We start from the raw sequence: 13,696 nt of genomic DNA on the forward strand, positions 1-13,696 counted from the left end.
ACCAAGTATTTAAATAATTTTGGCTCAATTATGTGTCATTCTGCACATACTCTCATGGCTTGTATGTCTTAGTTTCTCAGAATGCTCCAAGGTCAATGATTTCCTGATCTGAATAGAAAAAAATTGAAAATTCTTCCAAAATATGTTGTAAGATAAGTATGTAGTAGTACCACTATTTGATAACACATTTTTATGAACACTCCAATCTCATTTAGAATGTTCCTTATGTGGACTGAGTGTTCAAATGTATATAATCTAAAACATGAGCAAGCATAATATGTCATTTTTTTTTTTTTAAAGATTTTATTATTATTGGAAAGCCGGATATACAGAGAGGAGGAGAGACAGAGAGGAAGATCTTCCGTCCGATGATTCACTCCCCAAGTGAGTGCAAGGGCTGGTGCTGCGCCGATCCGATGCCGGGAACCAGGAACCTCCTCCAGGTCTCCCACACGGGTGCAGGGTCCCAAAGCATTGGGCCGTCCTCGACTGCTTTCCCAGGCCACAAGCAGGGAGCTGGATGGGAAGTGGAGCTGCCGGGATTAGAACCGGCGCCCATATGGGATCCCGGGGCTTTCAAGGCGAGGACTTTAGCCGCTAGGCCATGGCACCGGGCCCATTATTTTTAAACTTTTTTTTTTTTTTTACTTGACAGGCAATGTTAGAGGAGAGAGATCTTGCATCTACTGGTTCACTCTGTAAATGGCTGCAAGGGCTGGAAGGGCCAGTCTGAAGCCAGCAGCTTTGGACTCTTCCTATGTGGGTTCAGGGGCCTGAGCGTTTGAGCCATCTTTCCCAGGCGTCTTAGCAGGGAGCGGGATCAAAGTGGAGCAGCTGGGAATTGAACCCTTGTGGAATGCCGGTGCCTTAGGCAGAATCTTAGCCTGCTAGCACTGGCCCCACAATAAATGTTTTGTTTTTTATTTTATTACTTTTTTCAGAATAAATGTTTTTAAGAAAGTCAACCTTCTATTACATATTTTCCATTACTGAATTAGCACTGAACATTTCTAAGAACTGCTGGTAATTTTTAGTGAGATTTTGTAACACTTCCATCAAGTGACAGTTTGTCACTAATACGCGTGTTGCTTGTGGGACTGTTCCCCAGCAAAAATGTATGTATTTCTTTGGTAAAACTTGGGGGTGAGAGTATCTTTGAACAAGTGTGTAGAAAGTTTGTAATTAATATTGCCCTGAAGAATGATTTTTTTTAAAAAAAATATTATTGGAAAGATATTTTTATTGGAAGGCTGATTTACAGGAGAAGGAAAGACAGATTTTCCATCTGTTGGTTCATTCCCCAGGTGGCCACAACAGCTGGAGCTGAGCTGATCCAAAGCCAGGGGCCAGGAGCTTCTGGGTCTCCTGCAAGAGAGCAGGTTCCCAAGGCTTTGGACCATCCTTGCCTGTTTTCCCAGACCACAAGCAGGGAGCTGGATGGGAAGTGGCACAGCCACTGGGATACGAACTGGGGCCCATATGGGATCCCAGCACTCGCAAAGTGAGGTCTTCAGCCATTAGGCTAACGTGCCTGACCCCTTTCCAGGTGCTTAACAGGAAGCTGGATCAGAAGCAGAAAAACCAGGACTTTAACTTGGGATGCAAGTATTTTAATAACTGGTTTAGTCTGATATGGTGCAACACCTACCATAGTACATACAGTATGTTAAAATCAGGATGAATGTCCTAATGCCCACTCATAATTTTTTCCCTAAAGCTGGTTTTAGTACGTATATAAAAAACTTATTTTTGGGTCATCCTCTCTACTGCCTTTCCAGGTCACAAGCAGAGAGTTAGATGGGAAGTGGAGCAGCCAGGATATGAACTGACCTATATGGGATGTGGTGCTTGGAGGTGGGAGATTAGTCAGTAGAGCCATTATGGGAGCACCAGCACTTATTTTAAAAATTTAACTTCTCTAGAATTAAGCTCTGTTGTAATTTTAAGGCATATATGTTTGATTTTAACTAATATTACTGTTATTGGAGATTATACCACCTCGTAAGCCTTTGGGGCCACCTGCTACCTGCACAACCCCTGCCAACCTGATTACATCCTATAGACATTCCAACTGATGACAGCTCATTTGATGCACACAAATTGTGAAGGTTGCCATGATTGTGCCTTGATCAGTACGACTAGTGGGGTGATGCATTTGGAGATATGAAATGTTTTAGAGTGAGGGAAATGCTGAGACTACATCCATGGATCTAGGATCTTAATAGAGGATCTTAAATGAAAAGCTAATGGCTGGTGGTTGTTTAAGATTCATTTATTTTTTTAAATATTTATTTATTTTATTACAAAGTCAGATATACAGAGAGGAGGAGAGACAGAGAGGAAATCTTCCGTCCGATGATTCACTTCCCAAGTGGCCGAAATGGCGGGAGCTGAGCCATTCCAAAGCCAGGAGCCAGGAACCTCCACCAGGTCCCCACATGGGTGCAGGATCCCAAGGCTTTGGGCCGTCCTCGACTGCTTTCCCAGGCCACAAGCAGGGAGCTGGATGGGTAGTGGAGCAGCTGGGACATGAAGTGGCACTCACAAGGGATCCTGGCACAGGAAGGCAAGGATTTAGCTACTGAGCCATTTTGTCTGGGGTCCGTAACATGGTGTTTACTGTTAGGGTTCATAGTTAGAAAAAATTCCAGAATTTGCTACTTTTTAGAAAAATATCAAGCTGGATTTTACTACACTTTTCAAATAAATTATGTTATACTGATATTTGTATTTTTTTGCGTTGTATAGTCATCTTTTCTGCATGTCATCTCTATATAAAATCATAATAAAAAATCATTACAGCTGTTTGTTTTCTCCCCCTCAGGAAAATCCTACAGGTGTTTAAAATGATAGGCGAACAAAAAAAGACAACAAAACAAAAGAAACAAACAAATGATAGGCGAGTGAATGAATAAATGAAGTGACCCAGAGCTTGAAATGGCAATATTAAGGTAGTGAGGTGCCAGCAGCACTTTCCCCTACCGGACACAGAAATTATGAATTCATCAACATAACTCTCCTCCTTTGATATTCTCTCTCAGATGGATAAGGGCAAGTTTGTAATTCTGGTTTTGCCATTTTGAATTAGCAACCACGTGACAGAGCACGTTAACAATCAAATAATAGCATATACATTTCATGCTGGGCACAATGAACTATATGGAAGGAGCTTCCATGGTACATCTTGACCTGAGGTTAGGAAACTAGGGTATTTTGGGGTTGTTTGTTTTCCTTTTTTTTTTTTTTTCCCGGCTTTGCGCTGGTTCGGAGGGAGCGGTCCGTGGCTGCGTGTCGGCTTGGGGGCAGCAGGGGGCGGGAGAAGCTTGACTCTGGCTTCGCGTTCCCTTTCACGTGACGCGCCGCTCTCTTTCCCGTGGCGGCCCTGCTTCCGGCCGGGGCAGCACCCGGAAGTGGGGGGAGTCGCGAGAGGGCGGGGTAAGGACGGCCTGCCGCGGCGGCAGGGGGTGGAAAGAAAGAAGCAGAGGGAGGAGTTTTTGCCAGCGCCGCAGCCGCGCTGCTACTGGAGTTCTGCGGGCGTGAGCTTCGGGTGTGCGTGCGTGGATTTCTTGCTGCCGCGGTCTGCGCAGCTCCGGAGGTTTAACCACGGCACAGAAGAACGGGTAAGTCGTGTATCAGCTTCCCGTCGTGCCTTTCTACTCGAGGGGCGATCCGAGCTGTCAGTGTAAACCAGCGAGTATGAGAAGGTCATGTTAATCTTAGGGCAATCGCCAGACTCTCACTTCTTCACCGCTGAGGTATTTTCCACACTGAAGTTTTTCCTCCCTGCACAGGGGCTGGAGAAGGGGAGATCGGGTCCCGTCCCGTGTCACTTTGTTGTAAGCGTCCTGAGGAGTGTCTTGACCATCCGTGGCCTATTTGCCTAATTGACAGAGGGTCCTAGAGGGTCTGTGCCCCGTGTAGGAAATCACAAGGACTTGGTCTTGGCTCAGTGACGCACACCTCCTATGTATTTTCGAAACTAAGGTTACTAAAGCCACCACTACTGAAGAAGTAAAAAAAAAAAAAAAATTAAAAATAGCCGTTTGCTTTCTTGGCTCACCGGGGATCATGTGCTAAGCTGAAAGAGAATTCTTGTTTCCACTTTATTTTATTCATTACCCTAAAGTTCCTCTCCATCCCTGTCACACTCTGGGATGTCTTTAAACGCTTTTTGTTGTAGAATCTGAAGTTATCTTAAATTCTGACAACACTCCTTTGTCATGTCACAATTCAAAATTTTTCTAGAATCTGATCTTTGCTGTAATCCTAGCTTCTTAACCTACAGTTATGAATACTGTTCAAACAATGTTTGGAGGACATTGACTTCAGTAACATCGGGGTGTGAGAGGGGCTGCAGGGGAATGGAGTTGATGGCCTGAAAGGTATTAGCAGGCGTGTCAGTTAAGTTGGGCTTTGAAGACAATGGCTTCTTAGTAGCCCCACTAATTGAAAAACTAGGTTGTATATCTCATCTGTTTGAAAGGTTACTTTAAACTCAGTTTATTTTTTGTATGTCAAACTTTTTTCTGTCTGTACTCATGACATGCATTTTTTCCCCCCTACTTGAAAGTCTCACAGTGTAGTAGGACAAGATAGATCCATGGTTACCAAGGCACATTTTTGTCTCAGTCATACATTATATTAGAAATAGGAAGTGTTATGAGAGTGCAGAGAAGGAGCGATTGAATTGGGCCTTCAGAACTAGTTGGGATTTAGCTTCACAGTGATGGAGAAAGGAGCATATAGGCCACAAGAAATAGTGTGAGCAAAACTTTGCGGGGACTGGAAACATGCAGGACATGTGATAACCCTACAGCCCTGTCTCTAACACAACTGCATCTTTCATGATGTCACCAGCTAAATATATATATATATATATATAATATATAAAATATAATAATATATAATATACATATTATATATATATATAGATAGAGAGAATATAGAAAAACCTGGTCAACTCAAAGATATCCAAATGTCTTCAGTCAATCAGAAAGCCTGTATATATAGAAAATACATGGAAATGACAAAAACAATGTCAGTGTATGACATTTAAATCTAATGTAAAGTTGAAAAGATAGAATAAGCCTTGCTATACTCTAATTTTGATTCAGTGTTGTACCTTCAATATAAGTTAGAAGCGTTTTTTTAAGTTGCTGGAAATGAATAACATTGTCTAATGTCAGAAGCTCTTCAGGTTTCCTCAAGAAATTGCTCCTCAGTCCTTTTCCAAGTTTATTTTTTCTACTGGTCTTTTTCAAGGGTAGAAGCTACTGTTTTCTTTTTTTTTTTTTAAAGATTTAGTTATTTTATTACAAAGTCAGATATACAGAGAGGAGGAGAGACAGAGAGGAAGATCTTCTGTCCGATGATTCACTCTCCAAGTGACCACAATGGCCGGTGCTGCGCCGATCCAATGCCGGGAACCAGGAACCTCTTCTGGGTCTCCCACACGGGTGCAGGGTCCCAGTGCTCTGGGCTGTCCTTGACTGCTTTCCCAGGCCACAAGCAGGGAGCTGGATGGGAAGTAGAGCAGCCGGGATTAGAACCGGCCGGCATATGGTATCCCGGTGCGTTCAAGGTGAGGACTTTAGCTGCTGGGCCATGCTGCCGGCCCTGGAAGCTACTGTTTCCTAATCACAGTCTTAGAAAGATTTTTATCCCTGACTTCGCAGGAAGGTGAGATTAAATCTTGTCCTTTCAAAGAACAAGTTAGCAACAAGTTGTCCAATACAGAAGGTTGTTTTTCTTTGAAAATGTAAGCAGAAGCAATAAAATTTGTTTAAAAAGTAGGTGAGAGAGCACAAAAATAATTGCAACCAACACACCACAACCTTCACAACGTGAATACATCCCTTTTCATAAATTCCTTGTTAAAACCACTTGTGTTTACATATTTTCCAAGTGTTTGGCAAACTTTATTAATCAGAAGTTTTGATATCTAGAATGAGTGAAAATATCTTCATTTGTCAGTTGGGAAAGTGTGAGTTGTCAGGGGAGATTTATGTGTGGTGATAAAGACACTGGCATGGTATTTGGGAGTTTTGTCCCTAAAGTCTCTTTTTTGTTGAAAGACCATTCAGGTTTGACACTGTTTTGTTTTGAAATGGGGATGTTTCTTTGGAGATAGTTAAAATGGAGTGGTGGTGGAAGGCAGGTGGGTGATGGGCAGTGGTCCCCAGCTGTATTTCAGTTGGAACCACCATCCGGACAATCTTGTTTTTCGCTTCCGAATTTCTTCAGTTTGCTTTAATGTTTTGTGATTTGCTTACATGCTGATATAGTAAGGCAAGGCAACTATTAAAATTGCTTTACAATGGGTTTGCTTAACATGGAAGAGTATAGTGTTTCTGCTTTCATAATATATTCTTCGTTCTCCCAGCACTGTTAAGAAATTGATGTGATTTCCTCATCTGTATGAGATGTCAGCAGATCACATCAGTTCACATGGTTCCTTCCTTCCTTGTGGGAAGTGAGGGTTAAAGTGTTCCCATTTAGAGCCAATTATACTTTTAAACCACATTTTTGGTTCACATTTGAAATTACATGTCTGTTTTGAGTATTTAAAAGCTATTTTTTAACCTCTTTTTGCTGTAAGTCTTTAGTGGAGAAGGCCAATTTTTGAGACCCATAATCTAGACTGTGTTTCAAAGATTCACTGTTTGAAGTTTATGGGTTATTTCACATCTTAGGATTTTTTTTTTTTTTTAGTCTGGTCATTTACCTTAGGGGATTTCGTTTAAAAAAAAAAAAAAGTAATGCCCTTGTAACTGCTGCTGATCCTGCAAGTTAAACTGATATACCAACCGAAGCAGAGCAGGAACAAAAAAGCACCCGAGCGAGCTGCCTCTGAGAGTTGGCGGAGAGCACCGTGAGCACTGCCCTACTCTTGGAACGGTGAATACGGTGACTTTGGCTCTCTGCATTGTTCACCTGGAGTGCAGCTGCATTCAGGGCAGGAAAGCCTTAAGAGGGCTTCTGTTCCGATCTGAAAACTGTCAACAGAGAGGAAGAGCAGAGAGAAAGAACTTCGAGTGCAGAGCCCTCTGAAGAAGAATGGTAGGACTCTTTGGGATGAATTTGCAGCTGCTCTCTAGTGTCATGAGGATACTTAAGGAGTTGAATCTTGAGTGGAAAAAGCTTATAGAGAACTTACCTACTGAAGAGTTCCAAGTGTAATCTTCTTTCTTGCAACTGGAACGAGAGAAGATGTGTAACATTTTGTTGGTGATAAAATTATTTGCTCTAGGAATTCCTATAAATTGTACATTATTATGAATTTGACAACAATACCTCATTAATTTAATATCAAATTGACACTATCATATATTGTATTACTAATAAATTCATTATAATATTTAAAACAGTGAATTGAAAAATTAAATTATTTACGTACATTCAGTTGTATTTTGGCCGGAAATTTTTCTCATATGGTACTGTAATTCTAAATATTACTTTTTACTTCAAAAGATGTCAAGCTATAATATCCTGGCATTGATTTCTGATCAATTATCAGCACATGTTCATGTATTTGCGATCATATTGGTGTCTTATGTCTTCCAAATGTTATTCATCTAAAGCAAAGTGCTTTGTTTCTAGTAATGTGAGAACAAGGTTAATTTTGGTCATGAAAGCTTTGTACTAGTGCCTGGCGCAGTAGCCTAGTGACCAAAGTCCTCACCTTTCATGTGTCGGGATCCCATATGGGTACCAGTTCTAATCCTGGCAGCTCCACTTCCCATCCAGCTCCCTGCTTGTGCCCTGGGAAAGCAGTCGAGGACGGCCCAAAACTTTGGGACCCTGCACCCATGTGAGAGACCCGGAAGAGGCTTGTGGCTCTTGGCTTCAGATTGGCTCAGCTCTGGCCATTGTGCCCACTTGGGGAGTGGATCACTGGATGGAAGATCTTTCTCTCGCTCTCTCCTTCTTTCTGTAAATCTGACTTTGCAGTGAAAAGAAATAAATCTTAAAAAAAAATCTCAAAAAAACCTATTTTGTAGTCTCAGCATAGTTATGAAGCCTTAAATTCATCAAATGGTGAAGTAGAAATAAAGGATACTTGATTTAGTGTAGTATATTATTTATCCTTGAGTGCCAGGGAATGGTTAGAATTGTGTACAAGTTTGTCCACTGTGTTTATTACAAAAATAATCCACAAATTCCTGTTTCATAACTTTAGGGCAAGTGATAAGTCATGGGATCTTGAGTGATTTTGTTTTGATAGACATAAATGAGGGACACAGGAACTTTGCATTTGTCTGATGTGAAAAATAAACTCGTTGCTTGTCTGTTGTTTGCGCTTTGCTGAGAGGAGACATATTTGGCCAAATTTTATCTCCAGGCTTAGCAGGTGACTAAACTGGAATTTAAAGCCAGCCATTCTTGGCTTCAGAACTTGTGGTCTTACCTCCTACACGGGAACTGTGTTTTTAAAGGTACATCAGCGTTTGGGCAAAGTTATGTCTGTTGCAACTAAGTTTCTTCTTTGTCCTAAAGAAGAAGCAGTCACGTATTTTCTTTAATAGTGTGAATGAGAAAATTGATTTGGTGAGTTAAAAAAAAATGATATTGCTAACTCGATTTCCATGATACTGTTAAGCTAATTTCAAAAGTAAGGACCCTTAATGTTAGTTTTTGTTAATTATATTATTAAAAGGTATGTAAAAAGACCTAATGCTTAAAATGGTGTTAGTCCTATTTTTTTATACATTTGCTTATTTTTATTAGAAAAGACGATTTTTAAAAAACATTTACTTATTTTTATTGCAAAGTCAGATATACAGACAGGAGGAGAGACAGAGAGGAAGATCTTCCATCTACTGATTCACTCCCAAATGACCGCAACAGCCGGTGCTACGCCGATCCAAAGCCAGGAGCCAGGAACCTCCTCCAGGTCTCCCATGTGGGTGCAGGGTCCCAGTGCTCTGCGCCGTCCTCGACTGCTTTCCCAGGCCACAAGCAGGGAGCTGGATGGGAAGTGGAGCTGCCGGGCTTAGAACCAGTGCCCATATGGGATCCTGGCACGTTCAAGGTGAGGACTTTAGCCACTAGGCCACCGTGCCGGGCCCAGAAAGGAAGATTTTTTTTTAAAGATTTATTTTTATTGGACAGTTAGTTATTCAGACAGTAGGAGAGACAGATTGGAAGATCTTCTGCCCGCTGATTCACTCCCTAAGCAGCTGCAATGGCCAGAGCTGAACCAGTCTGAAGCAGGAGCATGGAGCCTGTTCTGGGTCTCCCATGTGGGTGCAGGGTCCCAAGGCTTTGGGCCATCTCTCTACTGCTTTCCCAGGCCACAAGCAGGGAGGTGGATGGGAAGCAGGGCCGCCGGGATTAGAACTGGCGTTCATGTGGAATCCCAGCATGTGCGAGGTGAGGACTTTCGCTGCTAGGCCACTGTGCTGGGCCCAGAAAGGAAGATTTATAGAGAGAAGGAAGGACAGAAGGATCTTCTGCTGTTTCACTCCCCAAATGGTGCAGTGGCTGGAGCAGAGCTGATCTGAAGCCAGGAGCCATGAGCTTCTTCTGGGTCCCCCATGTGGTTGCAAGGACCTGGGTCTTGGGCCATTTCAGACCATAAACAGGGAATTGGATTTGAAGTGGAGAAGCTGGAACACCAACTGGTACCTATATGGGATGCTAGTGCTTGAAGGTAGAGGATTAGCCTGTTGAGCTAAGTCGCTGGCCTCTGTTTTTTTTTTTTTTTTTTTTTTTTTTTTTTTACATTGTTGTTATTATAGGAAGAAAAGAGAATGGCCTAGGTGTGCTTTTTCATTTTTTATTTAAAAATGTGCTTACACATCTTTAAATATGGCCAGACTCTTATATGCACGATAACATGCTTGTAGAATTTAAAGTGTCGTAAAAGAAAATACAGTGAAACTTCATATTCAGGCACAGTTTGGAATATTGCCAGTTACATTTTTTCTGGACCATTGGATAGTGCTCTCTTGATACTTTAAGTGAATTTCTTCACTTGACCATCATATTGTGATGTTGTATTTTGCAGAGGCACTAACTTGGGTTTAAAAGTTGGAGTACTGATGCCAGGCTGTGTGAGTTGAAAGTCCAGTTCCTCTGCTTACAGCTTATGTGACCATATGCCTCATTTCTTCCAAATTTGTGAAATGTGAATAATAATACCTATATCTCATCAGACTGTGAATGATTAATACACATAAAGCCCTAAGAGTATAGCCTGAGGTAATAAATATACCATAAAGTTCAGTTACCATTATTAGTTTAATATATTATTTTTTGAAAGATTTATTTATTTTTATTGGAAAGTCAGATATATAGAGGAGGAGAGACAGAGAGGAAGATCTTCCATCCAGTGATCCACTCCCCAAGTGGGCACATTGGCCAGAGCTGAGACAGTCTGAAGCCAGGAGCCATGAGTCTCTTCCAGGTCTCCCACACAGCTGCAGGGTACCAAGGCTTTGGGCCATCCTTGACTGCTTTCCCAGGCCACAGGCAGGGAGCTGGATGGGAAGTTGAGCAGCTGGAAACAAACCAGTGCCCATAAGGGATCCCAGTGCGTGCACGGCAAGGACTTTAGTCACTAGACTACTGCGCCAGGCACCAATATATTATTTACTGTCGCAGTAATTTTAGCAACATATATAATAAAATCATAAATTATAGTTCTATGCTATAAATTTAGTAGGCTGCACGGGCAATATACTAATCAATCAATTCCTCTAAGCAATGTTCAAGTTCTAAACTGCACTATAGAGAATGGCAAAACTCAGATTGGGCGGGCTGGTAGACTACAGTATAGCTTCCGTATGGAAACAGGGCTCCTCAAAACTCATCATGACAAGAGCAAATGTAATTATCATGATGTGCTCATTCTACTTCACTAAGAAAATTTCACAAGGATCTGCTTGTGTAATTAGTGAGCCACAGTTTCTGAACCACCAAGGTTGTCCAAATTATTTCCGTAATTGCCAAATGCTAAACTTTGACCACATGAGTTCTTTTTTAAAAAATATTTATTTATTTTAATTACGGAGTCAGATATAGAGCGAGGAGGCAAGACAGAGAGGAAGATCTTCCGACCAATGATTCACTCCCCAAGTGACTGCAACGGCCGGTACTCTGCTGATCCGAAGCCAGGAGCCAGGAACCTCCACCAGTTCTCCCACGCGAGTGCAGGATCCCAAAGCATTGGGCCGTCCTCAACTGCTTTCCCAGGTCACAAGCAGGGAGCTGAATGGGAAGTGGAGCTGCGGGGATTAGAACCAGTGCCCATCTGGGATACTAGTGCGTTCAAGGCGAGGACTTAAGGCGATAGGCCTTGGTGCTTGGCCCTAAACTTTGACTACATGAGTTCTTAAAAAAAAAAGTAAGCAAGGGAAAGGGCCTTATAGATGTATAATTTATTCTTTAACTGTGTGCATGCGACATTGCATGTAAATTCAAATTTTACAAAGCCTATCAGCCTTCCACTTAGTAAGCAATTGTGCTTATTGTATAGCCAGTGTTTATCTTGCCTTTGTGAGATATGCAAAGAAGTATAAAGTATATGCTTTATTGTTTAGCCATGGAAACAAGTTACCAAACAATTACAGAGCCATTAAGGCCATTAGGTAAGAATCTATATTCTGACCCCAGTGTATTTGGAATTCAAAACAGGGTGGCTCGGAATGTTTTGACATGCTGTTCCATGAAAGATGTGGGGCTTCAGTTCGTTTACTTATTCAGCAAGGATTTGTTGAGTAGTTGCCCTGTTCACTGAGGATACAGTAGTGAATACAGCAGGTGCAGCACTGCTTTTGTGGAGTTAACAGGCGAGTGAGATGATAGGATTTAAATATGTGGAAAATATGGAAAGACAACTTTCTAAGAGGGTCGGTGTACAAGAGTCAGAGAAAAGTGTTAAGAGCATGGGCTGTGTGAGTGTCAGCGAAGGAATGTGTTTTATTGTTAGATTTTGTTTTGTGGAGGAACACTGAAAGTGATTGATGTGGAGCATCTTTTGAACACTTCGAATAACTGGTTACTTCTGCGGTAAGGTCCTTTAGAGACACCAGTTTGCAGTGGGCTGGGGCGTGCGCTTTGGAGTCATACAGCTTCCTTTTGATCTCATGTCTAATTTGTTTCTTAAGTTTAGAGTTTTGTAGTAAATTTTCTCATTGATAAAACTTTATTGGCCATAAAATGACTTACACTGAGTGGCTAGGTTTGGTAACCTTAAGAACACCAAATAAGATTAGATAGGTTAGGTAATATGTACATGAAGTGCCAGTGGGAAGCCTTAAGGTGCGGTCAGGAGAGTAAGTGGTTAGAGAAGGAAAGACAAAGAAGTTCTTTGATGATTGGTAGAATGCCATCAGAAATATCTTCAAGGGCCTGGTGCAGTAGCCTAGTGGCTGAGGTCCTCGCCTTGCATGCTCCAGGATCCCATGTGGGCTCCAGTTCTAATCCCGGCAGCCGCGCTTCCCATCCAGCTCCATGCCTGCAACCTGGGAAAGCAGTTGAGGACTGAGGACGGCCCAAAGCTTTGGGACCCTGCACCTTCATGGGAGACCTAGAAGAGGCTCCAGGCTCCTGACTTTGGATCAGCGCATCTCTGGCTGTTGTGGCCACTTGGGGAATGAATCAGTAGATGGAGATCTTCCTCTCCATCTCTTCTCTCTGTATATGTGACTTACCAATAAAAATGATTAACTCTTTTTTTTTTAAAGATTTATTTTATTTTCATTACAAAGTCAGATATACTGAGAGGAGGAGAGATAGAGAGGAAGTGGAGCTGCCGGGATTAGAACCAGCGTCCATATGGGATCAAGGCGAGGACCTTAGCCACTAGGCCACGCTGCCAAGCCCCAAAAATGATTAACTCTTTAAAAAAAAAAAGAAATGTCTTCAGGTCAAATACCATAGACTTACCTGTCCTTGGCTTCTAGTTGTATTTCTGTAGTGGTGGTGTGTTTCCTTTGTCCAAATATGAGGAAGAGAAACGTACCTGCGGTGTATTTGACTTAACCATTTGTGAGTTGCTAGTGATTGTTGTAAATTCTCTTCTATATTTAAAGCAGACTGCCTGTGTCCCAGTTTGGTGTTGCAACTAAACACGACTTGGTCAGCAGCTTATGTAGTGAGTATTGTCTGTAGCTTGTGTTAGTATTCTCTTAACTTGTTGAAGGCGTGTTTGGATTGCCAAAAGCGTACCTGTTATGACCTGCATTTTCTCTCTTGTTGCCTTTGGATTTAATTTAAGCATACTCATGCTCTAAGAAGGTTTGGCAGTATTATCCTGGCGTGTTTGATAATTTTCTGCTCACCAAACAGGTAGACCTAACTCATACAAGACCATTTTTCTCTCCTCTTGATCTTTGGTTGGTGTGACCTCCAATCTTGTCATAAAGAGAAGCTTCTGTTCATCTCGGTCTTGAGATGAAAGCAGGTACCAACAATGGAGACGCTTGAGATGTTTCTGGGTGCTGTTCCCACGTTCACACTGGGAATCCCACATGGGACTTGTGGGAGGGAGGGGGTGTTAGCAGATAGGAGATAGTGAGAACCAGTTGGTGCTCCATGAGGTGAGCTTTCTAGATGTACCAGTACATCCTGATCTGCAGGTTGGAAACTCTTTATTTTATCCAGGGTTATTGTGTTACACAAATTGAGGGGGCAGCTGGCACAGTCTGTAAAGATGATGACGTGGAGTTATGCAATATGGCAACTCTGAAAG

General features: G+C 42.1%; 1 protein-coding gene across 1 annotated transcript in view; it reads left to right on the top strand.

Moving 5' to 3' along the window:
* The first annotated feature begins 3,461 nt into the window (after positions 1-3,461).
* The window catches only part of ATP7A (ATPase copper transporting alpha), a 133,702-nt gene continuing 123,467 nt past the window's right edge, over positions 3,462-13,696 (top strand). The window contains exon 1 of the mRNA XM_004592777.3: positions 3,462-3,620. The gene's annotated coding sequence lies outside the window, so the exon portion shown is untranslated. The remainder of the gene's footprint in view (positions 3,621-13,696) is intronic.

The sequence above is a fragment of the Ochotona princeps genome, chromosome X, assembly GCF_030435755.1.
Source record: "Ochotona princeps isolate mOchPri1 chromosome X, mOchPri1.hap1, whole genome shotgun sequence".
Lineage (NCBI taxonomy): Eukaryota > Metazoa > Chordata > Mammalia > Lagomorpha > Ochotonidae > Ochotona > Ochotona princeps.